This window comes from Phyllostomus discolor, chromosome 4, assembly GCF_004126475.2.
Source record: "Phyllostomus discolor isolate MPI-MPIP mPhyDis1 chromosome 4, mPhyDis1.pri.v3, whole genome shotgun sequence".
In the NCBI taxonomy this organism is placed as follows: domain Eukaryota; kingdom Metazoa; phylum Chordata; class Mammalia; order Chiroptera; family Phyllostomidae; genus Phyllostomus; species Phyllostomus discolor.
The window spans coordinates 77,772,070-77,798,762 of NC_040906.2; the positions used below are offsets into that span (position 1 = coordinate 77,772,070).

General features: G+C 34.0%; 1 protein-coding gene and 1 pseudogene across 1 annotated transcript in view; both read left to right on the forward strand.

Moving 5' to 3' along the window:
• Positions 1-26,693, forward strand: part of LRP1B (LDL receptor related protein 1B) — a 1,792,671-nt gene that overhangs the window by 341,279 nt on the left and 1,424,699 nt on the right. The gene's annotated exons all lie outside the window — the stretch shown is intronic.
• Positions 2,079-21,716, forward strand: LOC114494028 (annotated as a pseudogene).

A 26,693-nucleotide genomic window follows, 5' to 3' on the forward strand; every position in this document is an offset into this window, starting at 1 on the left:
AGCAAAGACAAGAAAACCAACTCTGGCTCAGAGATAAACGTATACTAGAAAAGTGTTTCATGCAATCAAGGGATTTTACAATTAAAAGGATTCACAGAAACAAACTAATCCAATCAGTTTGTTTGACATGTGAGAACCCTAGATACAAATCTCGGTTGAGTCATTTGGCTGTAAGCATATTACATAACCTCTGTAAACTTCAGTATTCTCTTTAGTAAAATGTGAATAATTTCCACAGCACAGGTTTTTTTCTTAGGTTAAATGAGAAAATACAAGTAGCCAAGTAGCAACTGGAGCCTGGAGATTCCAGGAGATTGAGGTACAGTGACAGATACAGGGCACAAAATCTTTTCCTCCACCTCTCTGCTCTCTCACAGCTAATCTTAGGGAGTTTTACCTTATGAGACTTGGCTTGGTAATTTATTTCCAAATATTAAACAGTGAAAGCATTCCTTTGTACAAATGATGACATGGTTGTTGATCTAAATAGAGCACTGTCTCACTCTGTATTGTTTTTCTATGCTACAGAAGAAAAGAAGAAACAAAAAACGTGGCTGTCATTCCTACTCTCAAAGGCTGCTGGAGCAAAGAAGAAATTCCAACTGTGTAGGAGGAAAAATAATATGTCTGCATTTTCTGCCCCATTACATTTTGTAGTTCATGCTCATACTATAAATTTGTTTTGAGACATATTACACACACTGTGGTGGAAAATGGAATCAGCGCTTTGGTGTTCTGAGATAGGAAGTGATTGTGACTAACCACAGAATCCTGAGTAAATATAGCTGGTTTCCACTACGCTTGTGAAGCCCTATTCCCATCAGTTCAACTGCTCTCTGGCTGTTTCTGAGGAGTGAGACCAGCAGATGCACTGTGTCTAGAAGGTGGAGTGTTGTGTACAGATGGGACTATATAGAAAGCAAAGATTTCAGGAGCATATCAGGTGCTTGCCTGACCCTGTCTCAGAATTTTCAGTCTCCACAATAGTGTGTAAACATGCCTAGATCACAAACTTCTTTTATTAAGACTAAGAATTGAAAGATCATCTTTAATCTCATGTATGGAAAATGGATATGAGTAAATCAAATTATACATTTTAATCACCTATTCTTTTTTTTAAGATTTCATTTATTTTTATTTTTAGAGAGAGAAGGGAGGGAGAAAGAGAGAGAGAGAGAAACATCATTGTGCGGTTGCTGGGGGCCGTGGGCTGCAACCCAGACATGTGCCCTGATTGGGAATCGAAACTATGGTGCTTTGGTTTGCAGTCTGCGCTCAATCCACTGAGCTACGCCAGCCAGGGCTAATCACCTATTCTTATTAAAAAGATTATATCAATAACAGCAAACTTACTAAAGCTGAAATTGTTTGAAAGATGATTAACAATATAAAAGTAAAAAAAAGAACAAAGATAACAGCAAACTTAAATGCAGAAGGAAAACATAATAGTTCCCAACTCTCTCAATGCTACTCAGTTTCTGAAAATAAGTCCATCTCTAAATCTATGGCAACTAATTTGTATTCAGCTTACTTATTATTTCATATAGTAACTATTTAGTTGAATGTGTAATCTATCTATATGATATCATACATAAATCTGCATATATTTAATTTTTCATATATACTCTATTAATAGATTAAAATTTTATTCACTGGCAATTTTGAATATTTTTTAGAAAACAATTAAGTTATAAAAGTAACTTCCATATTTTGGATATCAATTCTTCAGTCTCTGTAGTCAAACATTTTGTCACAATAATAGCCTAGTGAGATTATAGAATGCTCTAGTCATCTTCCTGAACCCATCCTTACCTGTTTTTCAAAAGCACTGCTTCCTTCAAATTTTATAAATATGACCAGACTCTTTTTGTTCTATTCTTGTTTCCTACCTCTCCATATCTTGGCATAACATATTTAGTAGCTTCTCTATCTACTCTCTGAAGTTGGATATTCTTTATTCATTTTTAAAATACCTTGCCCACATGCCAAATGTGTCCCTCATCCTAGCTGTACAGGAATTAATGAACAAATCCATGTTCACCCTATCTGCAGAATTTGTGATCATACAGAGGGCGATCATGTCCTCTTTTGGCCTCCGCTACTCCAAAGGTTTTTAGTTAGTTTTAGTCCCTCAGGTCTGTTGTTAGATAGCAATCTAACCCTTCCCTCATTCCACTTATCACTCCAGATAAAATTTTCTGAACATTTTTAATCCCACTCTTGGTTTCAGAGGTAACAATTACTGTGTACAGTAGCCCATGGCAGAAACAACACAGGTAGATACTTCATAGCACCTTAAAAATAGATAATGATGATAATAAAAATATGATACATAATAATAACTGTAATGTGGATGATATCTGGCACATAATAAACAGCCAATGCATGTAAGCTGTTATAATCTATTATTAGTTATAATCGATTTGGATGACTCTTCTCCAGGCATGTATGACATCTCATTTAATCAGGAACATCATGTACCCCATGACATTTAATCTCCCTGGCACTTTTCTAAAATAGGTACCACTTAAAGAGATTAAATGATCTGCTTGAGTCACAGACTTATTAAGTGCCAGACAAGGTTCAAAATCTGGTCTTTAAAAAACATTAATGTATTTTTTCCATTACCATTTAGTCCCCCATATCACCCTCCCCACCACAATCACCACACTGTTGTCCATGTCCATTAGTCCTTTCTCTTTTTTGCTCAGTCCCTCCACCCCCTAACCTTCTAACCCCCTCTTCTTTTTGATTCCCAAAATGCAGGCAGTCTTCTTTATTTCTTTTAAGTTTTCATTTATTTATTTTTTTTAAAGAGGGGAAGGGAGGAAGAAAGAAGGAGAGAAACATCAGTGTGTGGTTGCCTGTCACACGTCCCCTACTGAGGACCTAGTCCTCAACCCAGGCATGTGTTCTAGAATGGGAATTAAAACAATGACCCTTTGGTTCACAGGCCAGTGGCACTCAGTCCACTGAGCCACATCAGCCAGGGTGCATATTATTCTTTATAAATCCATAATTACTTTGTCAACACTAATACTACTAATCAGTTAAACAATCAGGTAGTATTGATCATTTACTATGTTCAGGGTTGTATATGTTATAAAAAAGCTATTTCCTTTGCTCTTCAGGGATCATACAGCCTATTTGGGGCCTTGGGACAAACATACACAAAACAGTAGCCTGCTAGTAAAAATTCTGCATGGCATGAAGTTTTCTATGTTCTGAACTTTAAGGTCTTGCATTAGCAAGAATATGTAGACTGTCTCTTGCCAATATGCTTTAAATAATGTCAGATTTAATTTTTGTAGAATTAGGAGAATAAAACTTATTTTCTATATTCATATTTTACCTTTAAACTGTTCTTTCAGTGAAAACAAGTCTTTTGAAATAAAAAAAAAACATTAATATATAACATTAGCATTTTATTACCTAAGAGCTAAACATTTGGAATTAAGCTATCAACCTTAGATTGCAAATGAAGCAACAAATATGACAACTTGATGAAATGTTAATAAATATATCTAGATTATATATTGCTCAAAATATTTGTATTGGTTTTACATAAGAGTTTTTAGGATATTTAAAAGGACAATTTCCTAATTAAGAAGAGCAATTAGCCCTTTTTGGATTCCTTCTTTTTCTATCATTCCATCTGTATTAGAGTAAGTGCCATTCACTCAAGTATATATATTTTCACTTCTTGAGACTATGATTTCTCTGTTGCTAGTATTTAGTTAAAAGGGAGTGTTAATTTTTAAAAATGTATTGTCTTGATTCTTCCACTGATAAACAGTGAGCAAATGTCAAAGGTTTTACTTAATTGATTTGTTAGTGAATGAAAGAACTAGTGAGATATTACAACTGGCTCAAGGTAAACTCAAAAGAACCACACACACACACACACATATATATATAGGCATATAAGGAATGCTGAATTGAATACACAAATATATGCAAAATAGGTCCTTCTGCAGGACAAAACTCAACTGCATTCCACAGAACTAATTTGAATGTATGTGGACAAGAACAATTTGCATTAATTATTAATTTTCTACAATTTACAGGGCTGTGAAATAGATACCAAAGGGCAATGAAACATTGAGATAACCTTCTGGTATGTGCTAGGCAGAATATGCAGTAATCTTTTTCTCGTTCATTGAAATGTATTTTACGTTTTTCCCATATAAGAGTTATGGACAAAGACTCCTACTTGTCTTTATGGTTTTCAGCAGAGCACAGATAATTATGATTATCATTTAGGTATTGTAAAACTAGCACAAACCAAGTTGTAGTTTCTTCCTTAACATTTTTATTCCATTAGAATCTGGCTTATTTTAAAAGAATTGGAGAATTAGAAAAAAATATGACCTAATGATGCAGTGTGAGTAGGATGGGTTATATTCCCCTTTATTGAGAGATTTTATGAATGGACTTGAGGCACTGTAGCTGCAGAGAAATGGCCGGGTCTCTTTCTTGGATCTCCCTGGAAAGATTCTTGTTGTAGTATCAAGGACATTTTCTATATGAACAGTTACCACCTGGTGGCAGGGGTTGAGTGAATTAATGTCAAAATGTTTTAAATATGTTAATATTTGAAGGGATCCTATTTTCCCAGATTTCCACATTATAAAAAGCTGGGTGCCTTTCATTTCTTCTGAAGAAAAATCTATGCTTTACTATTCCAGGTATCTTTTTGAGCTATTCTTTTACACTCATGAACAAATATTCTTATTATACTTTAAAAATATGATTTTAATTACCATGTCAGCCAAATGTAGTAAGACAAAAAGACATATGCTAAAATTGAAATAATGTCACCTATCATAATCTCATTTTTCATAGTTTGTTACTACTGTGTCCATAAACACATTTCTGAGAATAGCAAAAGGCTTGGAGTTCTGGACATAAAAACTGATATCGGTTTTTTTCATTTTGCTGCTTTGATTTAAAACAACAAAGCTTAAGCTACTTCCACTTGCTTTGCTTTGTTTTTCAATGTTCTGTTTCTACTTGAGTGAGTACACACTCATAGCCCATTATCTTGCCTTAGCATTCCATGTACCCAGCAAAATACATTTAACCCTATAGAATGTAGATTTTTTAAGACTTTAATACAAACCAGAGCTTTACTTTCTAAAATTTATTGTATTTTTCTCATTACCATTTAGTCCCTTATATCCTCCCTACAATCACCACACTGTTGTCCATATTCATGAGTCCTTTTTCTTTTGTGCACAGTCCCCCCAACCCCTAACCTCTCCAACCATTCCTAAAGTCTTGAAATTAAACACTCTTTGGCTGATCATCTGAGCAGACCGTGTTTGGGGGAATCAGCAGAGACAAAGGCTAAGTACAGTGACAAGAAACCTAAAAGAAATGCCTGATCTTGAGTTTCCACAAACCTGTGCCACACTCTCTTATTCCATAAATGTCCTTAGGTAGTCACCTTGTCCTCTGATCCTTTCCTACTTTGTAATGATGAATAGTCTTCCTTATTTTATGAGCCAAACTGACAACAATTTCCAGGAAGCAAAACATCAAATTGAGAAAATGCTCTAGAAAATGGTGGTTCTGCACCCTGCTTTATATGTTACAACCAAAAGAGAAGACATGAGTGGATTACATGAAATCTGTTGGTGATAGATTAGGGAGGTGGAGGAAAGCAAAACAAGGAAACTTCTGGGGTTGGATAAAAATTAAAATGATAGACACATACTTATTTTATACAGGTGGGTACAGGCTAGTTAACAGTTAACATGATAACAACGGCAATGAGAAGATTTGTGGCCTCTGCTCTGGTGCTCTGCCCCTGCTTTGAGGGGTCAGGAAAAAGGCAAATTACTTTGTTTTTACAAAGTATGTTTATCAGGTATGTAATCCTAGTGCATAAAGACAACAGACAAGTTTAGTTATTTGACCTTTGTTAGGGGAGATTCTAGCCTAGGACAGGAACTGCCATAAGCACCTAGAGTTAAAATGTTTTAATTTCAGACCACCCTTTGTGATTACTTTAGGTCTCTGAGTTTTCAAGGCCACCATGTAGGCCTCCCCTGAGCTTACCAGGTTAGTATGTGGCCCTTTTTCATTCATAGTTTTGTTATTTTTAACAAAGTGTTTTAGGATAATAATAGAAGACTAGAAGTCAGTTCAATGGCTCAATCCATTACTTATTGTTAAATTCTGTTTATAATTAAGCATGAGTGACCTGTAGTTTAGCTTCCTCTTAGCTGTTAACAACTAGCTGGAGAAGCTGAGGGCTTTTTTTGCATTTATAATTTTTAAAGACTGAAAAACATTATGATAAATAAAGTGTCTACCTTATTAACAGGCTACTGATCTCCATACTTGAATACATATCAATAGGGGTCTCAAGTTCAATATCCCTCACTGACCTCTTCCAACCACCCATAGGGAGGTAGCATCTAACTGCATCTTCTGTTGGGCTTTGCATTCATTTTGAAGAGACTGAGGAAGCGGGGTGTTTCTTCAAATAATGGCATTAGACTAAAAGCTTTCAAACATACTTTGAAAGAAAATATGTTCAGAGAAAGACAAAATGCATTTCTACACCTGGCTGGCGTAACTCAGTGGATTGAGCGTGGGCTGTGAACCAAAGTGTCGCAGGTTCGATTCCCAGTCAGGGCACATGCCTGGGTTGCAGGCCACAGCCCCCAGCAACCACACATTGATGTTTCTCTCTCTCTCTTTCTCCCTCTCTTCCCTCTCTAAAAATAAATAAATAAAAAATCTTTAGAAAAATGCATTTCTAGCAATAAAAAAAAAGTCTCTGTATTTATAGCTGTGGAAGTCAGTTATGACACTGAGTAATACCCAGAAGTCTATGTGTTAGTGGAATGGCTTAAGCTATCACTTTTAGTAGATCAAAATTAGTTCACAATTATTAAATACTCTTGGGCAGCATGCCATTTTGAGACCTAAGTATATTTCTCAAGTCTCAGCTTGAAGGAATATAGTGTTCCATTATCTCTGATTTGACCATTGGAGACGTAAGAATAGTGATGCTTATGCATATATTTACTTGACAGATTTAGAGAAATGAGGGTTTGAAATTAGCATAAAAGGATTTTGGGAAAACTGAATAAAAGAGGCACATAAGAAAATGCAAAGAAGCAAACACAAAAGAAGCATATGTATATATGCACATAGCTCTTGTAGAGAATAAAAGGAAAAAAAGTAACTGCTTTTCTGTTAAGTAAAACTCTGAAATTGAAGGATGGGGAAAGTCAGAACCAATTAGAAATCACCAGCTGACTCAATTTAATATTTAAGGACTGAACTACCTTTTTTTTTCCTTTTGACTCTAATTACATACTGTATAATATGTCATGCCAACTCCTTCTCTGCAAGTGGTCTTCAATAGAGAGAAATTGGATAATTCGTGTCCAGCATTTTGCCACTAAATGTCTGAATGACTTGGAACTTATTACTAAACCTTTCTTGTTATTAGATTCTCTGTTTATTAAAGGAAAATAACTAGATGATTTTCATCTTGCTCTAACAGTCCCTGCCCCAATAACCCCCTTTAAGAAGGACCACCTTTACAGCATATTATGACAATTGACAGTCTGAAAGACAGTGGCATAGCAGATGCAAAATGTGACTCCAATTGAAAGTTCATTGTTTAAAAAATGCCTACTACAGAGCTATGTAAAAAAAAATCTATTTTAACTTTGTAGTTTGACCAGCATTATCATTGTCATCAGGATTGAATGTACAAGGTGGCAGTGATCTTCATGGTTCCCTCAGCACCATCTCTCTTTTCAGTCAGTCCGGAGTCTCATTATCCTAACCATCCAAAGCCATCTACTGTGGGTATTCATTCCCCATGGAGCCTGACTTCCAGAGTTAATGTACCAAGTTTCACCCCTACCTTTGACCTCTGATCCAAACTAATGCCGTCTTGAAAGTACTGTTATCTGCCTGGTAAGAACTACGGAATCTCAGATGCAATCTCTAATAATTTTATTTCTCTGTTACCTCTCAGAGAAAGCACGCCGATTTTTACAGAGGGCTTTGAAAGACAGTATCTTTACTTCAAGAAATAGCAGTGTTGTTAATGGTGGGAATTTCACTTAGCATTACAGAGTTGGTTTACATAGTGGATCTTAGGCAGATACCCCTGTGTTAGCTTTCAGTTTATAAACTTTAAAGAAGAGTTGCTCTGCCTATATTCCATGCCAAGCCTAATTTCCTATCATGTGAGATATGAATTACCTAAGACAAACAAAATGGTTAAAATGGGAGTTCTGGAATAAGACTCTCTGGGTTTTGAATCTCATCTCGACCTGTGAACAGCTGTGTGACCTTGGATTGCAGATGGTGGTAGTCTCTCATTTGTGCAATCTCTCATCATTTTCCCACCAGAAAATGGGGATAATAAGTTTCTATCTCCTAGCATTTGGGGTAAAATTAGTTATATAACATATAACCAGTTGTATCTATATATAGTATTTATCTATATCTATCATTAAGTACACTGGTACAGTGATAAGTGCTATAACTCTGATAATTATTTGTATAATTATTAATTCAGTCAAACAAATAGAAATCTTGGTCAATTTTCAGTTGAAATAAAATATTGTGCAGGTAGCATTTTCCTATGAAATACATGACATCAATGTGATTGTTTCTTTTGATGGGGATGCCTGACCAAGCAGCATCATGATCAATCATAGTGTTTAATGGAAGCAAACTGGTGTCCATTTGTTGATTAAGAAGTAATAATTTAATTTCTTATTTGTGAAAAGTGAATTGTCTAAATAAAATATGCCCTATTCCAAATTAATTAAATAAGGAAGAGAAATTCCCTTTAAAGCTTATATTGAAAACACTAATTTTTTAATGGCAAGCAAAATGAAATTCTAAGTTGCACGTGTCAGTTGTATGAAGGATAAAGAGATTTTCTATTAGAAAATACAAAAAAAAGAAAGCTCAAACATGAAAAGATCTGCCTAAAAAATCTCCACCACTTAAATCCAAGTATAAATACAAAGGGATGATTTCTGAAACAAAACAACAAAAGCAACACAGATCTACACAACAAGCCACTGAAAGCTAAAGTACAGGTCAAGACTCTTTAATGACTCTTCAGCAAGAGAATGTGGCACAGGTTTGTGGAAACTCAAGAAACTCACTTTTGAAATATGTCTTTGACACAGTGCATACACTCTTATTTCAAAGTTCCTTATATCCTGAGACATTTAATTTGACATTTATTAGATTATTTATGACAAACTTCACTGAAACACTGGGGTAAGCTTCTCAAGGAGATCAAAACGTTATATTATTCTGTCCCTGGCTGGCATAGCTCAGTGGATTGAGCGTGGGCTGGGAACCAAAGTGTCCCAGGTTTGATTCCCAGCCAGGGTACATTCCTGGGTTGCAGGCCATGACCCCCAGGAACCGCACATTGATGTTTTTTTCTCTCTCTCTATCTCCTTCCCTTCCCTCTCTAAAAATAAATAAATAAAATCTTAAAAAAAGTTATATTATTCCCAAATTCTTCTCTCTTTCACTGTTTCCTGGCTGGTAGATTACTGTCTTTGTGTGTGTGTGTGTGTGTGTGAATAGAATAACTAGCCATGCAAATAATTTTTGAAAATATGCCAATTTAGAATCCACAGAAGTTTAACAAATTAACTTCTTTCATTTTGATGGGACTTACCATGGAAGAGGAAAATGGGGCATGTTTTCAACTAAAGACTGGAATTCTTGTTTAATCTTCTTGTCATTGTGAATTGAACTTGAAATAGGGAAAATACGAAGAACTATATTTTCTCAATTCTCTGGCTCCCACGGGCCAGGGGTTTAATGTCAGACTTGCCTGCCAATTCACTGAACTCACATTTTTATCCAAAAAGACTGCTCTCAGAATCTTGTAGTTCAACCATTTACTTTATATTTAGTAACCTGGGGGAAAGAGTGAGTGATAGAATAAAGCTAAAAAATTAAGGGAAGGATAGAAAGTATAGCAACCCCCTGAGGGAAAGGAAATGAATAGCCTATTCATCAAATTGGACAATATGTATGAGTCTTAAGGGAAGATAAAATATGAAAGCACTTCGGGAGCTTTAAGGGACATAGACTATTTTACCTGAACCTACCCAATAACTTCAGCAATTAAATGCAATTGCTTTCTCCTGCTTGGTTCATATGTGGTTACAGACAAAATCCACAAGTTTGTTGAATGAAAGTGCTTATGTAAGCTCTGTCTTAAAATAAAAATGGTGACTTGTGCAACTTTGCTTAATACTATAGCTCATTAAACATCGCTTGTCTAGCTTTCTCAGAGTCTAGCCAGGTTTTAGAGGATGAACGCACGTATCCACAGATCCCTGAGGTCAAGTCTCTCCCTAACCAAATGCTGGTGGGTTTCTCTTTGTTGTTTATATGTGTGTATATGTGTGTGCACATGACATTCTCTATTGTATCAAGTCTTTTGCCTCAATGCTTTATTATTTCTATAGCTTACCCCTAGTGGAATTTCTGACCATTTCTTTTAAGTAAAGTCTAAGTCAGAATAATAAAAAATTGGTCTGTTTTTCCTTTTGTGTAAAACTTGTGTTAAGAGGTAAATAATTTATCAAACTGTATTCAAAGGGTTTGTTTTCTTTCTTATACTCCCTCTCAGGTTCAAATAACTGGGATGGGTTGGAAAAAAGGCTAGAACACAGTATATGCACAAGACTATGAGGCTTCCTGTTGTCACAGTAGTTGCTATGGGGTTTAAAAAATAGTAAAAGACAGGAATGATGACCTTCCTACTATTAGAGACAAAGAGAAAAAAAGAGAGAGTGTGTATGTGAAAAAGACAGAAAAAAACATTCACATGGATCCAAAAGAATTGCTGTGCTATGATTGAAGCCCCTGGTAAGCATTGAAGCTGACCTTTCTAAGGGCACTTTTTTCTGTCTTATTGTGCATTAGTTTTGATTTGCTTCTCTCCATTTTCCCAAGGAGAGAAGCCTCTCTGTTTGAGGACTCTTCAAGAGAAACTGAAAGACTGCCATTATTCTTACTTGGAAGATTAGTTTTAAATGAAGTCCTCTAGAAAGCTTGTTCCTGCTTTCTGCTGTCTTCTGAGCTAACCACTTCAGAGGACTTTTGGTTCTGAGAGCATTAGCTGTAACACAATACTAGCCTTGAAAATGCACCCCCACACTTTTAAATGTAGCCACTGTTACAGAGAAGTTTCTTCTGTGACCAGGGAATAGCTAGAGAGATTTCATATGACCTGGAATACACAGAAAATGTTTTTTTGTTGTCTATCAATAGACATACATATAATCAATTTCACCGAAGTTTTCTGATTATCCTGGACTTTCTTCTCATCTTTGCCCCCAAGATAACCTGACAAAGTTTAAGCTGCCTGAAAGTCTTTGCTTTTTTGATATTTCCTTTTTATTTGTTGTTATTCTTTTCTATTCTTATTTGGTTATCTTTGGTGATAAATAGCTATAGCTAATTATCCATACTTTAATGTGTACTTACAAACATAAGGGAGGAACCCATAACTAAGGGAGTGGTGTAGAGAAGGTGGGGGGTGGGGGAGGAATTGTGATTCTTTGGGGATTGTGATTCTTTCCACGCACTCCTTTACTATAGAGATTTGGCTGCCTGAAAACTCATCAAAGACAGTTTCTCAAATGTGAACATGCATTAGGAAACCCTGGAGGGCTTGTTACAAAACACAGAATGCTGGGCCTCACCCTCAGATTTTCCAATTCTTTAAGTCCTGCATAGGTTCTGAGAACTTGATTTTGTTACAAGGTCCTCAGAGATGCTGACAGTGGTAATCTGAAAAACATTTTTAGAGTCCTTGAAATAAGGGGATAAAGAATCACCAGCTTTGAATTCTACCTGAAGATGCCCTACTACAAGTGACTCTCACATCTTTTGGAAATGACCAGCTTGCATGGTGCTTGAAACTTTTTCATGTAAGAAAATTTTCTTTCTGAGGAAACTGGCAACTCTGCCAAAAGCCTGAATCTATCCACTATCTCACTCCTGAATAGTTCCAAGGATGTGTTCTTTTTTTCTTTTTTAGATTAGTAGCTAACTTTTGTCTAGACATCACTTAGATTTTTATCTGGTCTCAATTTAAACCAATGTTAAATATTAACATATCACTGTATAAGTTTAAGAGGTACAGCATGATGGTTCGATTTACATACATAGTGAAATGATTATCACAATATGTTTAGTGAACATTCATCAAATCTCATATAGATACAATAAAAAGAAAAGAAAAAATTACCTGGTGATGAAATGTCTTAGTATCTACATTCTTAGCAACTTTCTTATATATCCTATTTCAGTGTTAGGTATAGTCATTACATTGTACATTATATTCCTAGTACTTATTTACCTTCTACCTGGAAGTTTGTACTTTTTAACCACCTTTATCCAATCTCCTCTCCCTCTAACTAGACCCCACCAGTGGTAACCACAAATTTGATCTCTTTTTCTGTGTTTTTTTACATTCATTTTTTGTTGCTGTTTTGTTTTGTTTTACATTCCAAATGTAAGTAAGAGCATATAGTATTTGTTTTCTCTGTTTGATTTATTTCTTTTAGCATAATGGCTTCAAGCTCTACCAATGTTGGAAATAGTAATATTTCCTTCTTTCTTTCTCTCTCTCCCTTTCTCTGTCTCTTTCACTTCCTCCCCCTTTCTTTCTTCTTTCTTCTTTCTTTTTCTTTTTCTTTCTTTCTTTCTTTCTTTCTTTCTCTCTTTCTTTCTTTCTTTCTTTCTTCCTTTCTTTCTTTCTCTCCCTTCCTCCTCCCCCTCCCCCTCCCCCTCCTCCTCCTCCTCCTTCTTCTTCTTCTTCTTTTCTCTCTCTCTCTCCCTTTCTCTCTCTCTCTCTCTCTCTCTCTCTCTCCCTCTCTCTCTCTCTCTCTTTCTTTTAATGGCTGAATAACATTTTATTTTCTATGTATCTGGTCTGTATGTGTACAGCTTCCTACTGGTGCCAGCAAGTTCCAAGTGCTTTCTTTTTAAGCACTTGGTTAAGCTTGATTAAGCTTGTATGAATTCAACAAAGAAAATTTGAGACAGTATCTATAAGAATTTAAACTAGCTATGTGTATGTGAAAACTGACTAAAGTAATTGTAATTAATAAATAAAAAGAAGATAAATTCGTAAGGTTATAATCTTGCTTTTAACTCTACTGTAATTTTAAACTTGGGTGATTTACTTCAAAAATGTTTAAATGTACTTCTTTGTCTTATCAGGGTTTACTAATTACTAGACATATGAGTTTCTAACCTCAGCTTCTCAGAAATTATACTAAAGTATTTTTTCCACCTGTGGGGGAAAACCTTCCTATGAAGTCTTCCCCAGTTTCTGATATAAAGTGGTAGCCTCAGCCTCATTCTCTTGGGTAGCACTCATGTCTATTGTCACTAAAGAGCTTTCCCAGATAAGCGGTTTCATCATTCATATCAGGATAGCTTGCAGCCAGCTTCTGTAGTATTGATTACCCCTTGGCACCAATTTCTTAAAACAATATTATTAATAAGACATAAATTGTATTTAAAAACAGAGGAAATAGAAAACTTACCTGATACAGTAACAGTTTTCTATTATCTAGTATGCTCTTGACTTTGTTAAGTTTGAGTCATAATGATAAATATGTGCTCTATTATGTGTGCTGATTTGTTTTCACTTAAGCTGATTATATAACAATTCCAATGTTTATACATAGTTATAACCATTTTGGTTAAACTATTTATTAATCTGCTCAAATTGTCATAAAAAATACCACAGGCTACATGATTTAAACAATAGAAATTTATTTTCTCACAATTTTGAAGGCTGAAGTTTATAATCAAGCTGCCAGCAAGGTTAGCATTTCTGGTGAGGCCCCTTTCCCTGGCCTTCAGAAAGCTGTGGTCTTATGTCGTTACATCTGCCTTCTCATTATGTTCTCTCGTGGCTTTTACTTTGTGCACACGAAGAACATGGTGTGTGATGTCTCCTTCCTTTCTAATAAGGACACCAGTTCTATTGGATTAGGACTCAACCCTTATGATACATTTGAACCTTAATTACCACCTTAAAGGCCATATCCCTAAGTACAAGTTGCTTTGGGAGTTCAGGCTTTGACGTACGAATTTTGTGGCAGACATGGTTCAGTCCCTAACACTATTTCAAAAATATGTGCTTATGAGAGAAGATTTAAAAAGTTCCAAAAAAGATGTAAAGAAAGAAATTAAAATAATCATTGTGGATATGTTATTTTGTGTTTCTCCAGAATTTTTAAGTATAACTTACTTTTTTTGTGATTGAAATAATTTTTCCTTAGTATAGGTAGTCTATCCTTCAGTTTTATAATGATATGTTATATATCTTTAATATCACACATTTAGATTTTAAAAACTATTTGCTATTGCACATGATGTTTTAATGCAAGGGTGTCAAACTCATTTTCAACAGGGTCCACATCAGCCTCAAGGTTGCCTTCAAAGGGCCAAATGCAATTTTAGGACTGTATAAATGTAACTACTCCTTAACTAGGGGCAAGGAGCTCAATACTGCCGCTGGGTAGAAACAAGGTGCTGGGTAGAAACAAGGGCCAGATAAAACAAGGTGGAGGGCTGGATTCAGCACGTGGCCCTTGTGTTTGCCACCTGTATTCCAATGGACATCTTTTATACCTCTAATTATTATTAGACAGATTATAAAAAGTGAAATTACTTGGTTAATATTATGAAGACGCAATTTTTCTTACACTAACACTATAAAAATATATCATACTGTGACTTTGCCATCACGTAGTAGTGTCATAAAAACAAACAAGGAAACAACCACCACAAAAAATAACCTAGCATCATTATGGTTACATTAATTTACTGTGATAAAGGTATTCATTATCTCTTTTCTTGGTTTCTTTCATTTGTTTTTGTTTACTTTTCTTCTCTCTACCTAATCCCCACCACCCCCCCAAGTCCCCCACTTCGGTTAATACCCTGTCTAGGGCATTTCACCTGAGTGCTTCTTTTTATTGAATCTCTATTTACTAGTTTTAGAACATTGTCCCCTGTAGATGTCCTATTAACTCTATAGATCAGTACGTAAAGGGAAAAAATAGTCAGGCCAGAAATTTTCCTTCTCATCTTCAACCCCAGAATGTATGATGAATGCAGCAAACGCACGCCTGATAGACTTCTCATCAGGAGCTGTTTGGAAGCACTATCATTTATCCTTGTCTGGCCTTTATGTTTCTTTTCAAAGACTTCTTCTTGCATTTTTACCAATGAAATTAACTATCATGATTTGGTTTACCATGATTTAGCTTAAATCTTGCTCTTTGAACATTTATAAAGATCATTTTATTTTCTAGATCAAAATTTAAAGGTCAGACTGATTTTTCTCAGCTCCCACTTGAAATCCATTTTCTAGTGGGCAGTAATCTATTTTCCTATAAATGTTTTAGAACTGATACTTTCTTAAAGATCATACATACAAATAAGATAAAAAATAAATTAAATAAAAAACAAATGGTAAACATCAAATGAAATACAAATTTATTTCTCTGCAGTAGGCTATAAACTTCTCAAAGGTAGGGTCTGTCCTCTTTCTGTCTTTCTATATCTTGTACCTAGTAGAGTACCTGGCTTATAAAAAACAATCAACAGATGAAGAGATTAACAGATATGTATTGCTAAGTCATTAGTGAGTTTATACATTCAAGATTTCTTTTAATGATTATCTATTGATGTCTCATTTTTTATCATCATACCCTTTTACAATAATTATTCATAATATTTAGGTATTTTATTCAGTATATATAAATATATATGTTTAATTTGTTACATAAATTATTGAAGTTTAAAGTAGACTTGTAAAAACTTAATATTTCGTTAAATAAAAAATACATTTGGTGTTTAGCTTCTAGGACTCTCTCAAACTTCTAGATTATTATATGTGGTTCTGAAATTAGAAGAACTATAGAAGCTAACATCATTTGAATTGATAAAGTAGATTACATTAAGCTGTATGTGATTCTTTTTGTCTGCAAGAATATAAAATATATTGAGATGTTACAAATTTAATACTCCTACAATAATCATTAACCAAGGGAAAAGGAGAAATTGTGCTCTTGTTTATGTATGAATATTCCCAAGGAATATATGTAGGTTAATGACACACTTAAGGGCCTTACATCTAATTTGCATAAACTGCAGCTGTTGAATTTGCATAATTTGTATACACAGCTATAACCTGTTTTGTCCATTTTCTGGCTCTAAACAAGTTTAAAACTGCTTCAAAATTTGTTATCCTCAAATTTACCCTGTTTTGTTTTGTTTTTTTTGCATTCACATATCATCTTTCTGATGTATATTGTAACAACTTGGAAAATCCTAAATTAAAAGAAATGACCAGTAAACTATGAGGAACCATTGAAAGGAATATCTGAATTACAGTTAATAAAAGAAAGATTAATTACTCCTCTACCAATACATGTACCAAAGCTTATCATGTTTTTACTGATCTTAAATTTTATTTATTATAATTGTTATTGCCTCTTCTCATTCAGTATTTTTGAAAGTTTAGTGGGCAAGTGATTCCCCTGGGGATCCTGTGAACTGCAGATTCTGATTCAGTAGGTTGGTGATGAGGCCTCAGATTATGCATCTCTCACTAGCTCCCAGGTGATGCTGACCATGCTGACAAAGAAATCATACTCAGAGTAGTGAATTTTTAAATCATAGGAAATGGTGTATCACATTACCATGATGTTTTGAATAATTTTATTTTAAATCAATAATAAAAGCCTGGAAAAGGTACTTTTCAATCGATTTAAGTGGATGTTATCTTAAAATTTTTACCAGTAATTGCTGCTACATTCCATCTATCACTTAATTAGGGTGAAAATTATATAACTTAAACACACACACACACACACACATATATATTTATACATATGTTGTATACAACATTTTAGAAGAGATCTAATCATACTTAATTTCAGAATTAAAATATTTTAATTCTATAGCTTTGCTTTTCTTATTCTAAAATGTTTAATTAACATAGATTGAAATTTAACTCCAGGATGAATGCTTTTGGAAAATTGAACTTAATTTCTGTTTAATTCAATATATTTTTTAATTGCACGGTGCTAGTCAGTTTAATTTGAACTAATTAAAATCAAGGATCCTTGTATCAGGGAGAGCTGAGTGATTGGATTGTTAGGAAAAGGGACCATAATTAAATAACCACAGTTTGATAATTCCAGCAAAGTGTTTTTGAATATCCACATACTGATGCAAACACTTGACATTTATGGAGACATTAATAACCCTGAATCTTCTGGCAAAAGGGATGCAGGAAAAGGTAGAAGGGGTGAACACTTATCAATTAAAAGAGATTTGGGGGGTACATATTTTGTTGACTAACAGCTATTTGTTCTCTTTATCAATATGGAAAAAAAGAATCATGATATATTAAATGTTAAGTATCAAACAATTCTATATTTTAGCACAATATATTTACTTTGTCTTTTTTCTAAACATATTTGTACATAGTTATACAAATTTTATATATTTAAAATTAATATATAGTATATGCTATGCCACATTTACATTTTTATTTACCCTTGTGCGATTCCCCACATCATTAAATTATTAATAAAACTATAAATATGTAAATTTGGAATCAACACTTTTGATTCTCCTCTATGGATTGTGCTCTATGTGCAGAATAAAAATTAACTAGTCAATTACCTATTTCTAGATATTTATATTTATTCAGATTTTATTATGACTAGTGCTGCAATGAATATTCTTATTCAACATCTTTTTCAAATGATTTTACATTACTTTATTCTTTTGTCTGATTCAGGGTTTTTTTTAAATGTTTTATTTATTTTTATTTATCTTTAGTTAAGCATAGTTGGTATATAATACATGAATTTCAGGTCTACAATATAGTGATTCAACATTTATATACCTTACACCATGATAACCACACTAAGTCTAATCATCCATCTCTGTTCAAACTTATCAAAAATTTTTGACTATTCCTCTTCATCTTTTTTACCCATTCTCCCACCCACCTCCCCTCTGGAAGCCATCAGTCTGACCTCTTGTTTCTATGAGTTGTTTTTATTTTGTTTTATTTGTTCATTTGCTTTGTTTTCAAATAAAATCCTGGCAAAAAAGATGGGAAGAACATAAACATTTTAAGATTCTTGATACATATTTCTGAATTGCTGCTCTTCTAGCAACCTTCTCACTACCAGTAAATAAGATTTTCTCTATCTCATTACCCAGACTGATCAGTGATATTGCAGCATTTTTTGCAAATATACTACTTGAAGTGATAACACACAATTGTATTAACTTGTATTCATTTTGATTATTACCTTAGACTTAATATTTTCCTAATGGTGTATGGTTCATCCATTTTTCCTGATTTAAGGTTTTTATCAGTTTTAATTGGTGTATTTAAATTTGAACATTTGTATTTTCTTATTGGTTTGTAAGAAAGTATTTACATTAAAAAGACTAATTGCCATATTTTTATACAACCTGTATTCCCTTTTTTATTATTTTCCTTTTTAAAACAATTCATGTTATTTTATTGACATAGTTTAAAAATGTATGCAAAAGTGAATGCTAAGTCTTCTCCACTCTAAATACCTTCCTCTGAAAGTCCTCTTTCAAAAACAAAGAATTAAAATATCCAGTACAAGGAATGATCTAAGCACAACCATTACACTACTTGGAAGTGAAGGGTAAATAACCTATCATCTCCTCTGTCTTCTTCCCATCATAAAAGGATAGCAGAGTTTGGTCATCTTGTATTTTAAAAAAATCCAAATCTGCTTTGTAAGCCATACATTTCATTCTGGAAAATAGATATTATTTTGGATGAAATCCTATAAGCCATAGAAAATGGAATCAAATTCCTTGTTTCCAATTTTTTTAATTCTTAAATAAAAACTCCTAGAATATTTAATACACTGTCAAAACATTTCATTTCATAGTTTGTTTGTTTGTTTTTTGCTTTAATTCCTGTCTAAAAAGTGCAGTAACAAGGAGATAAAAGAAAACACAGTAGAAAATGAATGTTCTAGTACTAGATGTGATTCAAGTTGTTTTCTATGAGATTGGAAATTGAGATTATTTCATATTAGTCCTTCAAGGGATGAAATTAAAGGAAGTTGAGTATGTTGACATGTTTTATACAAACAAGTAATTGCATGCTACAGTTACTGACCTTTTTGTGTAGGCCAGTTTAGTTGTAACTTCTGGGTTCAAAGAGATTCTATTTCTCACACACACACAAAAAAGGAGAGACATATTGGTGGTTTGGCTCCATATCTTTTGAGAAATCCTGGTAAACATGGATATTTTTTAAAGGCAAGTGAAGGAAATTACATTCTGAAACCAATTCACTACATACTCCAATAAATTGATTGCCACTGATAGTATAAATGGAGCTCTAAGCCATATATCCTAAGTATGATACTATGTATTGGTAAATAAATATTTTGAGAGATACATAAACATCTCTTAATCATCTAGATATCAGTCTATTCCTTGAAATGTTAATTTCTTGAATTATACCCAACTGACTAAAAGAATCCATGCATTTCTAAATCTGTAACATGTATTAAATTGCTTAAAGAAGTAACCTGCTCACCTGGAAAGATAATAGTGCCTTGTTAAATCTCAATTATCCATGCTAGTGGAAAGTAATCGGTCTGGGGATTTTGTTCACTGCAGTAGAAATCTTAGAGGTCAAAAATGAAAGAGCCTGGGGACAGTTTCCAGAAAATGAGATTCTCAGGAAGACTCTAGGGATTTGGTTTATGAATTCACTCGTGCAAGAGAATGAGAAGTGAAGAAATTCTGAATAATTTTTCTCTGATGACCGTCAGGTAACTGTGGTTCTAATAGTTCAGAGCATGCTATACGGGCTATAACTAGACAGCCGTGTACAGTCATGGAAAAGTTTGAAATCCAAATGACTTGTTATTCCTTTGGAAAATTACCAAAATACCTATTATGTGCCTGCACAGTCCTACATATCAGGATTATAAAGTGAATGAGATGGACAAGATACTTGATTTATGGTGCTGAAATTCTATGTTGAGGTTGAAAAAATAATTAAGAAATACTTACTCAGAGATAAGTGCAATGAAGAAAAAATAGGGTAATTTGAAGGAACAACCACTATACAGAAGACTGGCAGCAGCCAAAAGAAAACCCTAAAAGGCAAAGGCTCTACCAAAGAACATCAAAAGGCAGCAATCATTGAGAATGGGGCGATGGAAAGTGGGGCCCAGTCGCCAAAAGTGTCTGCCTTTCCTGCAGACTTCAGTATTTTAGAGATCAAGAACAGTGGCAACACTTAATGTTCACGTGGTAGAAACAGCAGCAGCAGAAGGAAAAGTTGGCAGCTAAGGAAAAAAAAAGAGAGGGAATTACCTTTTCTGTTTACACTAGTAAGATATTTTTCTCTTTACCTTAGGTGAATAGGGAAGCAGGTTTATAACATTTTACATTGCCTGCATGAAGTTTTGCATACCTGAAGCCTTTCAATTAATGTTATTTATGTTTCAATAAACCACCATGAAAGTTTAAAAAAGAGAGAGAGAGAGAGGCTCTAGGTGATAAGGCTCCACCAAAATCTATACCCAAGAGGGTTGACAACCAGCGAGTGTGTGATGAAACCACAGTAGATGCTACTGATGAAGAGGTTGCTTATGATGAAGCCACAGATGAATTTGCTTCTTACTTCAACAGACAAACTTCTTCCAAGATTCTCCTTACAACATCAGATAGACCTCATGGGAGCGCAGTACAACTCTGAACAGCCCTGTACAGTTTTACCAAGCTCACATGTTTATTACAGAAGAGGAAAAAAATTATTCCATAGCACTTCTCAAGAGATTTCACAGATATTATTGTTATTAATGAAGATTGTAAAACACCAAATGGATTAATTCTCTGTCACTTGTTAACTGCACCTACTGCTCATTTTAGAATGAGCAGTATTCGCTGGGTAAAGAAATTAAAAGAAGAGGCAAGGACCCCACAGAACACATACCCAAAATAATTCTGAATAATTTTACAACATAGTTGGGTCCTCTTGTTGGACAGATGTTTACATCTCTCTTCCCCAAGAATCTTCCCCCGGTATATGGGAGGCAGGCTGTTATATTCCACAATCAACGAGATTATATCTCTTCAGATTTTATAGGTACACATTCAAGAGCGAAAATAAAGTGGGAATTCAGGAACTAGGACCATGTTTTACCTTAAAAGTAAGATCTCTTCAGAAAGAACCTTTGATTCTAAATATGGAGAGTATGAATGGGTCCATAAGCCCTGGTGAAATAGATAGAAGTAGAAGAAAATTCCATTTATAAAGTAACTGAAGGAATAGTATTGGATTTTGCTAAGCAGGCCTGTCTTGAAATTGAATTGTGACAGAAGATGATTCAAAAAGGCACTTACTGGTATCAGCTTCTTTCAAGTCTGGACAAATTACCTAGTGTCATGGATTATCACTCACTGTTTCTGTAAGAAATGCAAATAAAAGTAATTTTGGTAAGACTTTAAGAAGTTGCAATTTAGGTTTCCTAATTTTTAAAATATTTCTGGTAACTGAATAATTAAGTTGGAATCAAAAATCAATCTAATTTCCCCTGTGTACCTTCATGGAACATGTAGGCCAGGGGTGTCAAACTCATTTTCACTGCGGGCCACATGGACTTTGTGTTTGCCTTCAAAGGGCCAAATGCAATTTTAGGGCTGTGTGAATGTAACCACCTCTTAACTAGGGGTAAGGAGCTTGGTGCTGCCACTGGGTAGAAACAAGGTGCAGGGCCGGATAAAACAAGGTGGAGGGCTGGATTCAGCCCACAGGCCTTGTGTTTGCCACCTCTGATGTAGTCCATAGAAAAAAGGTGCTTGGTAGATTTCTATGTAACCAACACACTGGTTTTATACCAGGCTAATTTTGGATCTGGCACATAGATTTTAATTCAGTTTTCTGAATGACTGGAGGCCAGGTGTCTGGGGTGTTTTAACATTCCCTTAAACTTGTCAGAAAGGTAAAAATTTTTAAGTAAAATGGTTTCCCAAGAACTTGAAGCAAACTTGCAAATTAATAAAGCCAATCTTTGGATATTTTTTTCCTACTACATTGTACGTCATTACATTGTATTGTCTTACTCCAGAAATTGTCTTAAGTTCTGACATTTTTCTTAAATGTAATGGTAATACCCTTACAAGGGGTTTATTAGAAATATTGGTTATTAAAACAAAGTTAACATTGTAAAGTACTATGAATAGAAACTGTAATATTAGCCACTCTCACAGACCCTTAAGAGAAGTATAAAACTTACCTTTACTTCTATAGCAATCTTGGAAATACACAGCATAGTTATGTGAGAGGACAAACAATAACAACCCATAATGACAATGGAAAAATTACCATTTACCTTAGGGGTTCAAAACAAATTAATACATAGTGTATTACCAATAATTGAGTAAAAACCATTTTATACTAAGTGCTTATTTGTATGCTGCTGCTATATATATAAAATATTCGTTCTTGTGAAAGAGATTCATGAAAATTCAGAGAGATAGATGTTAAGGACTAACATAAGCAGAGGTTTGTATAGTGTGGCATGTGTTAAAGGGATAAGCTTTTTGAACAGGCTTCAAATTTAGCTATCTTTGAATATTTGTTGGTTTATGAACAGTGGTTTAGTGAACATGAATTGGAGGGAAAAAAGGTGAATTAGGGTAAAGTATCAAAAAACAATTTTTTTCTAAACAGCAGTACATCTTGTGCTACTTTTACAGCATTCATCTAAATGGCAGTTTATGAAGTACTTTCAATTAAGCAGACACATTACAGGGTTTCTAGAAACAAATGAAAAATAGGAAGGGAAATGACTATGGTGTAACTTATTTTCAAAGCCACTCTAAAGTATGTATCATTTATGGTTTCTAAATAAAGATTCAAAGATTAAATTGCCAAGATTATTTCCAAAATATTCTCTGATCTTAATTTTTAAAAGTGTTAATGCAAAAATCTCTTAAAGTTGAGAAGAATCTGAACACCCCTACAAAATAAGCAACAGCATTGCAGAGAGTAGTTTGATAATCACACTTCTATTTACTTAGATAAACCTGTACACAAAGGGACATGTGTACACTGACAGTGGCTATAGTGATATTTTAACAGCACAGAACTGATAATATCCTAAATGCAACTCAACTGGGCAATAGATAAAAATAGATATACAGCCATTCAAATGACTAAACAATCTACATGGAGGATAAACCAAAAAATGTATGTTGTAAAAAGTAGAAACATGGGCTCACTGACTTTAAAATGTTATCTATGTTGAAAGGTGCAAAAACTGTTATCTTTTATTAAACATTTTTTAAAAATTAGAGTGATTTTATACAAAGTGATTGCAGCTAAGGGGCAACTTTAGTCAGTGGGTCAGGGGAAGTAGCATTTGTGTAAAGTCTGCTCAGTTGTTTCATAAGAGGTTATTTAGAGAGTTTTCACTAAGGAAGTGATTTGATACTATTTTCATTATATATATAGATATATATAGATATATCTATATATCTATATATATATCTATATATATCTGACTATCTATTTTAGGGAAATGGTTGGGTAGAGTGAGAGAAATAAAAATGGAAAGGCAAGTGACCAGTCTGTAGCAGTAGTTGAAAGAAAAGAGCTAATGTGAGGAGAAACCAGGTGCTCTTCTGGGCTTAGTAAGCCTTCTTGATCCACAGAATCTAAATGCCTTTGGTATATGGACAATACAGCATTCAGATGATGACTGGAAGGCTCATGTGGGTGCAGATGGGAGAATGAGGCAGGTTATGAGATGTGACAACACAAATTAAACAGGATAAATAAAAAACAAACTGTATTATCTTGGGGTGTGATTCTGAGCCTTGGCTGAACATTAGAATCATCTGGAATATTTTAAGAAGCACAGCGTAACTCCACCCCCACTCACCCTGACCACCACCAACACACCACAGCTACACACACAGCTCAGGCAGGATTCTGATATGTTTGATGTAGAGTGTAGTTGAGATAGTGAGTTTTTAAAAAGCTACTCAGATCATGCTAATTCACAGCTTCTTCTGAGAACCATTGGTCTGGGTAGCATTCAAAATAGTCAATGACACAGAGGGAAGGTGAGGAAGGAAAGCAAGTTACTGGTGACCTGGGTAGTGGTACCCAAAAGAGCACTGTGAGTGCTTAAACTCTTCCAGGACTGCCTTCGATATCTAATTCTAGGCAGCAAAACTCTTCTTTGCTACACCAAGCCTCCAGACTCAAACAAATGTTTAAAGTTTCTTACAAAATATTTCTCCACTTTAGGGCCTTTATATTTATGTAAATAGCACCTTTAAATTCTCTTATGTCCTTTTAAAATTTCCCATGCACTTAAAAAATGCATTTGTAACTACAGCACAAAAATTAAACTTCTTACATAAATATATTTATGGAGGCCATTAAACATAAATTTAGTATTGATTTGTAAATACATAGGTCAAGACTGGTACTAATATAAAAACAAATTATACTCTTCTATTACATTTGAAATACCAGATCATTTCATTTTCACTGAGCTTAATGTATATTGAGGAAAAATCTAATCTGCAATTTATTTTTTAAATTATAAAGCTCATTTTAATCAGTTACAAAGATTACTATTTATTACAGAATTTGAAAATGTTGGAAGAAAGATGACCATGCCTTAAATTTAAAACAATTTATATCACATGCAAAAATTGCTTTTCAAGTGAAAAATTCTATAATGCTTGATGTTAAAATATTGTATTCCCATTTCAGGGCTATGTAATCATTCTGCTTAGATCTTTGTGAGCAAATATTTAAAATCTTTATACTTCTTAATTTATTTGTGTTTGTTTTTTGAGATAAACTTTGAATAAAGAAGTTAGTAACATTTCCCTCTTCTGGCTAATTTATTTGGGAGAAATTGTCAAGGAAAATACTTTGGAGTAGGGTGGGAGCAGAAACAGGGGACCCTTCATTGGAAATGGTTGTATTACAGATACTTTATAATGTTTGAAGCAACCTCTCATTAGCACATCAATCACCAATAACCCCAGTTCCTAGAAATAATCTGTATATCTTTCTGCAGCTGTTAAACTTTTCATTTAGAGAACAATTATTTTTTTATTCAATATATTTGAGTCCACTATTTAAGAAACATCTGAAGAGGTAATTTGCAGTAAAGAAATGAGTTTATGGTGCATTTATTTCTTAGTAATATTTTAATATGTTAAGACTGTTATTCAGTTGTACTTCCTACAGATAACATTTTACTTCTGAAATTGTTAAAATCTTAAAAATTCAAATAATAAGATAGAGCCACAAAATCCCTCCATTAATATAAATTCTAGACAAAGATTCAAAGATAAGTATATATTTTTTGTTTTTAAATCATTTTTATTTTTCAATTACAGTTGACATACATTATTATATTAATTTTAGATATACACTCCAGTGAGTAGATATAACTTACTAAGTAATCATCCTGATAAATTTCATACCCATCTGACACCATACAGCTATTAGAATATTACTGACTACATTTGCTATGTTGTACTTCACGTCCCATAACATAAAGTGCCATTCTATAACAACCAATTTGTATTCCTGAATTTCTTTACTGTTTTTACCTATTGCTCCCAAACCCCTCCCATCTGGCAACCTTCAAAATGTTTTCTGTACCCACGAGTCTGTTTCTTTCGTTTCTTTGTTTTTTTTTGTTTTTTAGATTTAATTGTTAATGGATATGCATTTTTCCCCATTTTAATGTTGATATATTTTTAATTTTCTTCTTCAAGAAGACCCATTAACATTTCATATAATATTGGTTTGGTGGTGGTGAATTCCTTTAGCTTTACCTTGTCTGGAAAGCACTTTATCTGCCCTTCCATTCTAAATGATAGCTTTTCCAAGTAGAGTAATCTTGGTTGTAGAATCTTGCTTTTTGTCACTTTGTATCTGTCTTGTCAATCCTGTCTGGCAGGTAGTTTCTGTTGAGAAATCAGCTGACAGTCTTATGGGAGCTCCAGTATAGGTAATTAACTACTTTCTCATGTTAATTTTAAGATTCTCTCTTTGTCTTTAACCTTTTGATTTTAATTATGATGTGTATCAGTGTGTGTCTCTTTGGGTTCATCTTGTTTGGGGCTGTCTATGCTTCTTAGCCATGTATGTCTATTTTCTTCACCAGGTTAAGGAAGTTTTTGTCAATATTTTTAAAAACAAATTTTCAGTTACTTGCTCTTTCTCTTCTCCTTCTAGCACTCCCACTATGCAAATGTTGGTACACTTGAAGTTCTACAGAGACTCCTTACACCAGCCACCTTTTTTTTGGTGAGGGATGGATTCTATTTTATTTTGCTGTTCGGATTGGGTGTTTTTTCCTTCCTTGTATTCCAGATAGCTAATTTGATTTTTTTTGCTTTGTCTACTCTACTGTTGATTCCTTGTAAATTATTCTTCATTTCAGTTAATGTATCCTTCATTTCTGACTGGTCCTTTTTAATGCTATTGATATCCTCATTAAGTTCATTGAGCATCTTTAAAACCAGTATTTGAACTCTGTGTCTAGTATATTAGCTTGTTT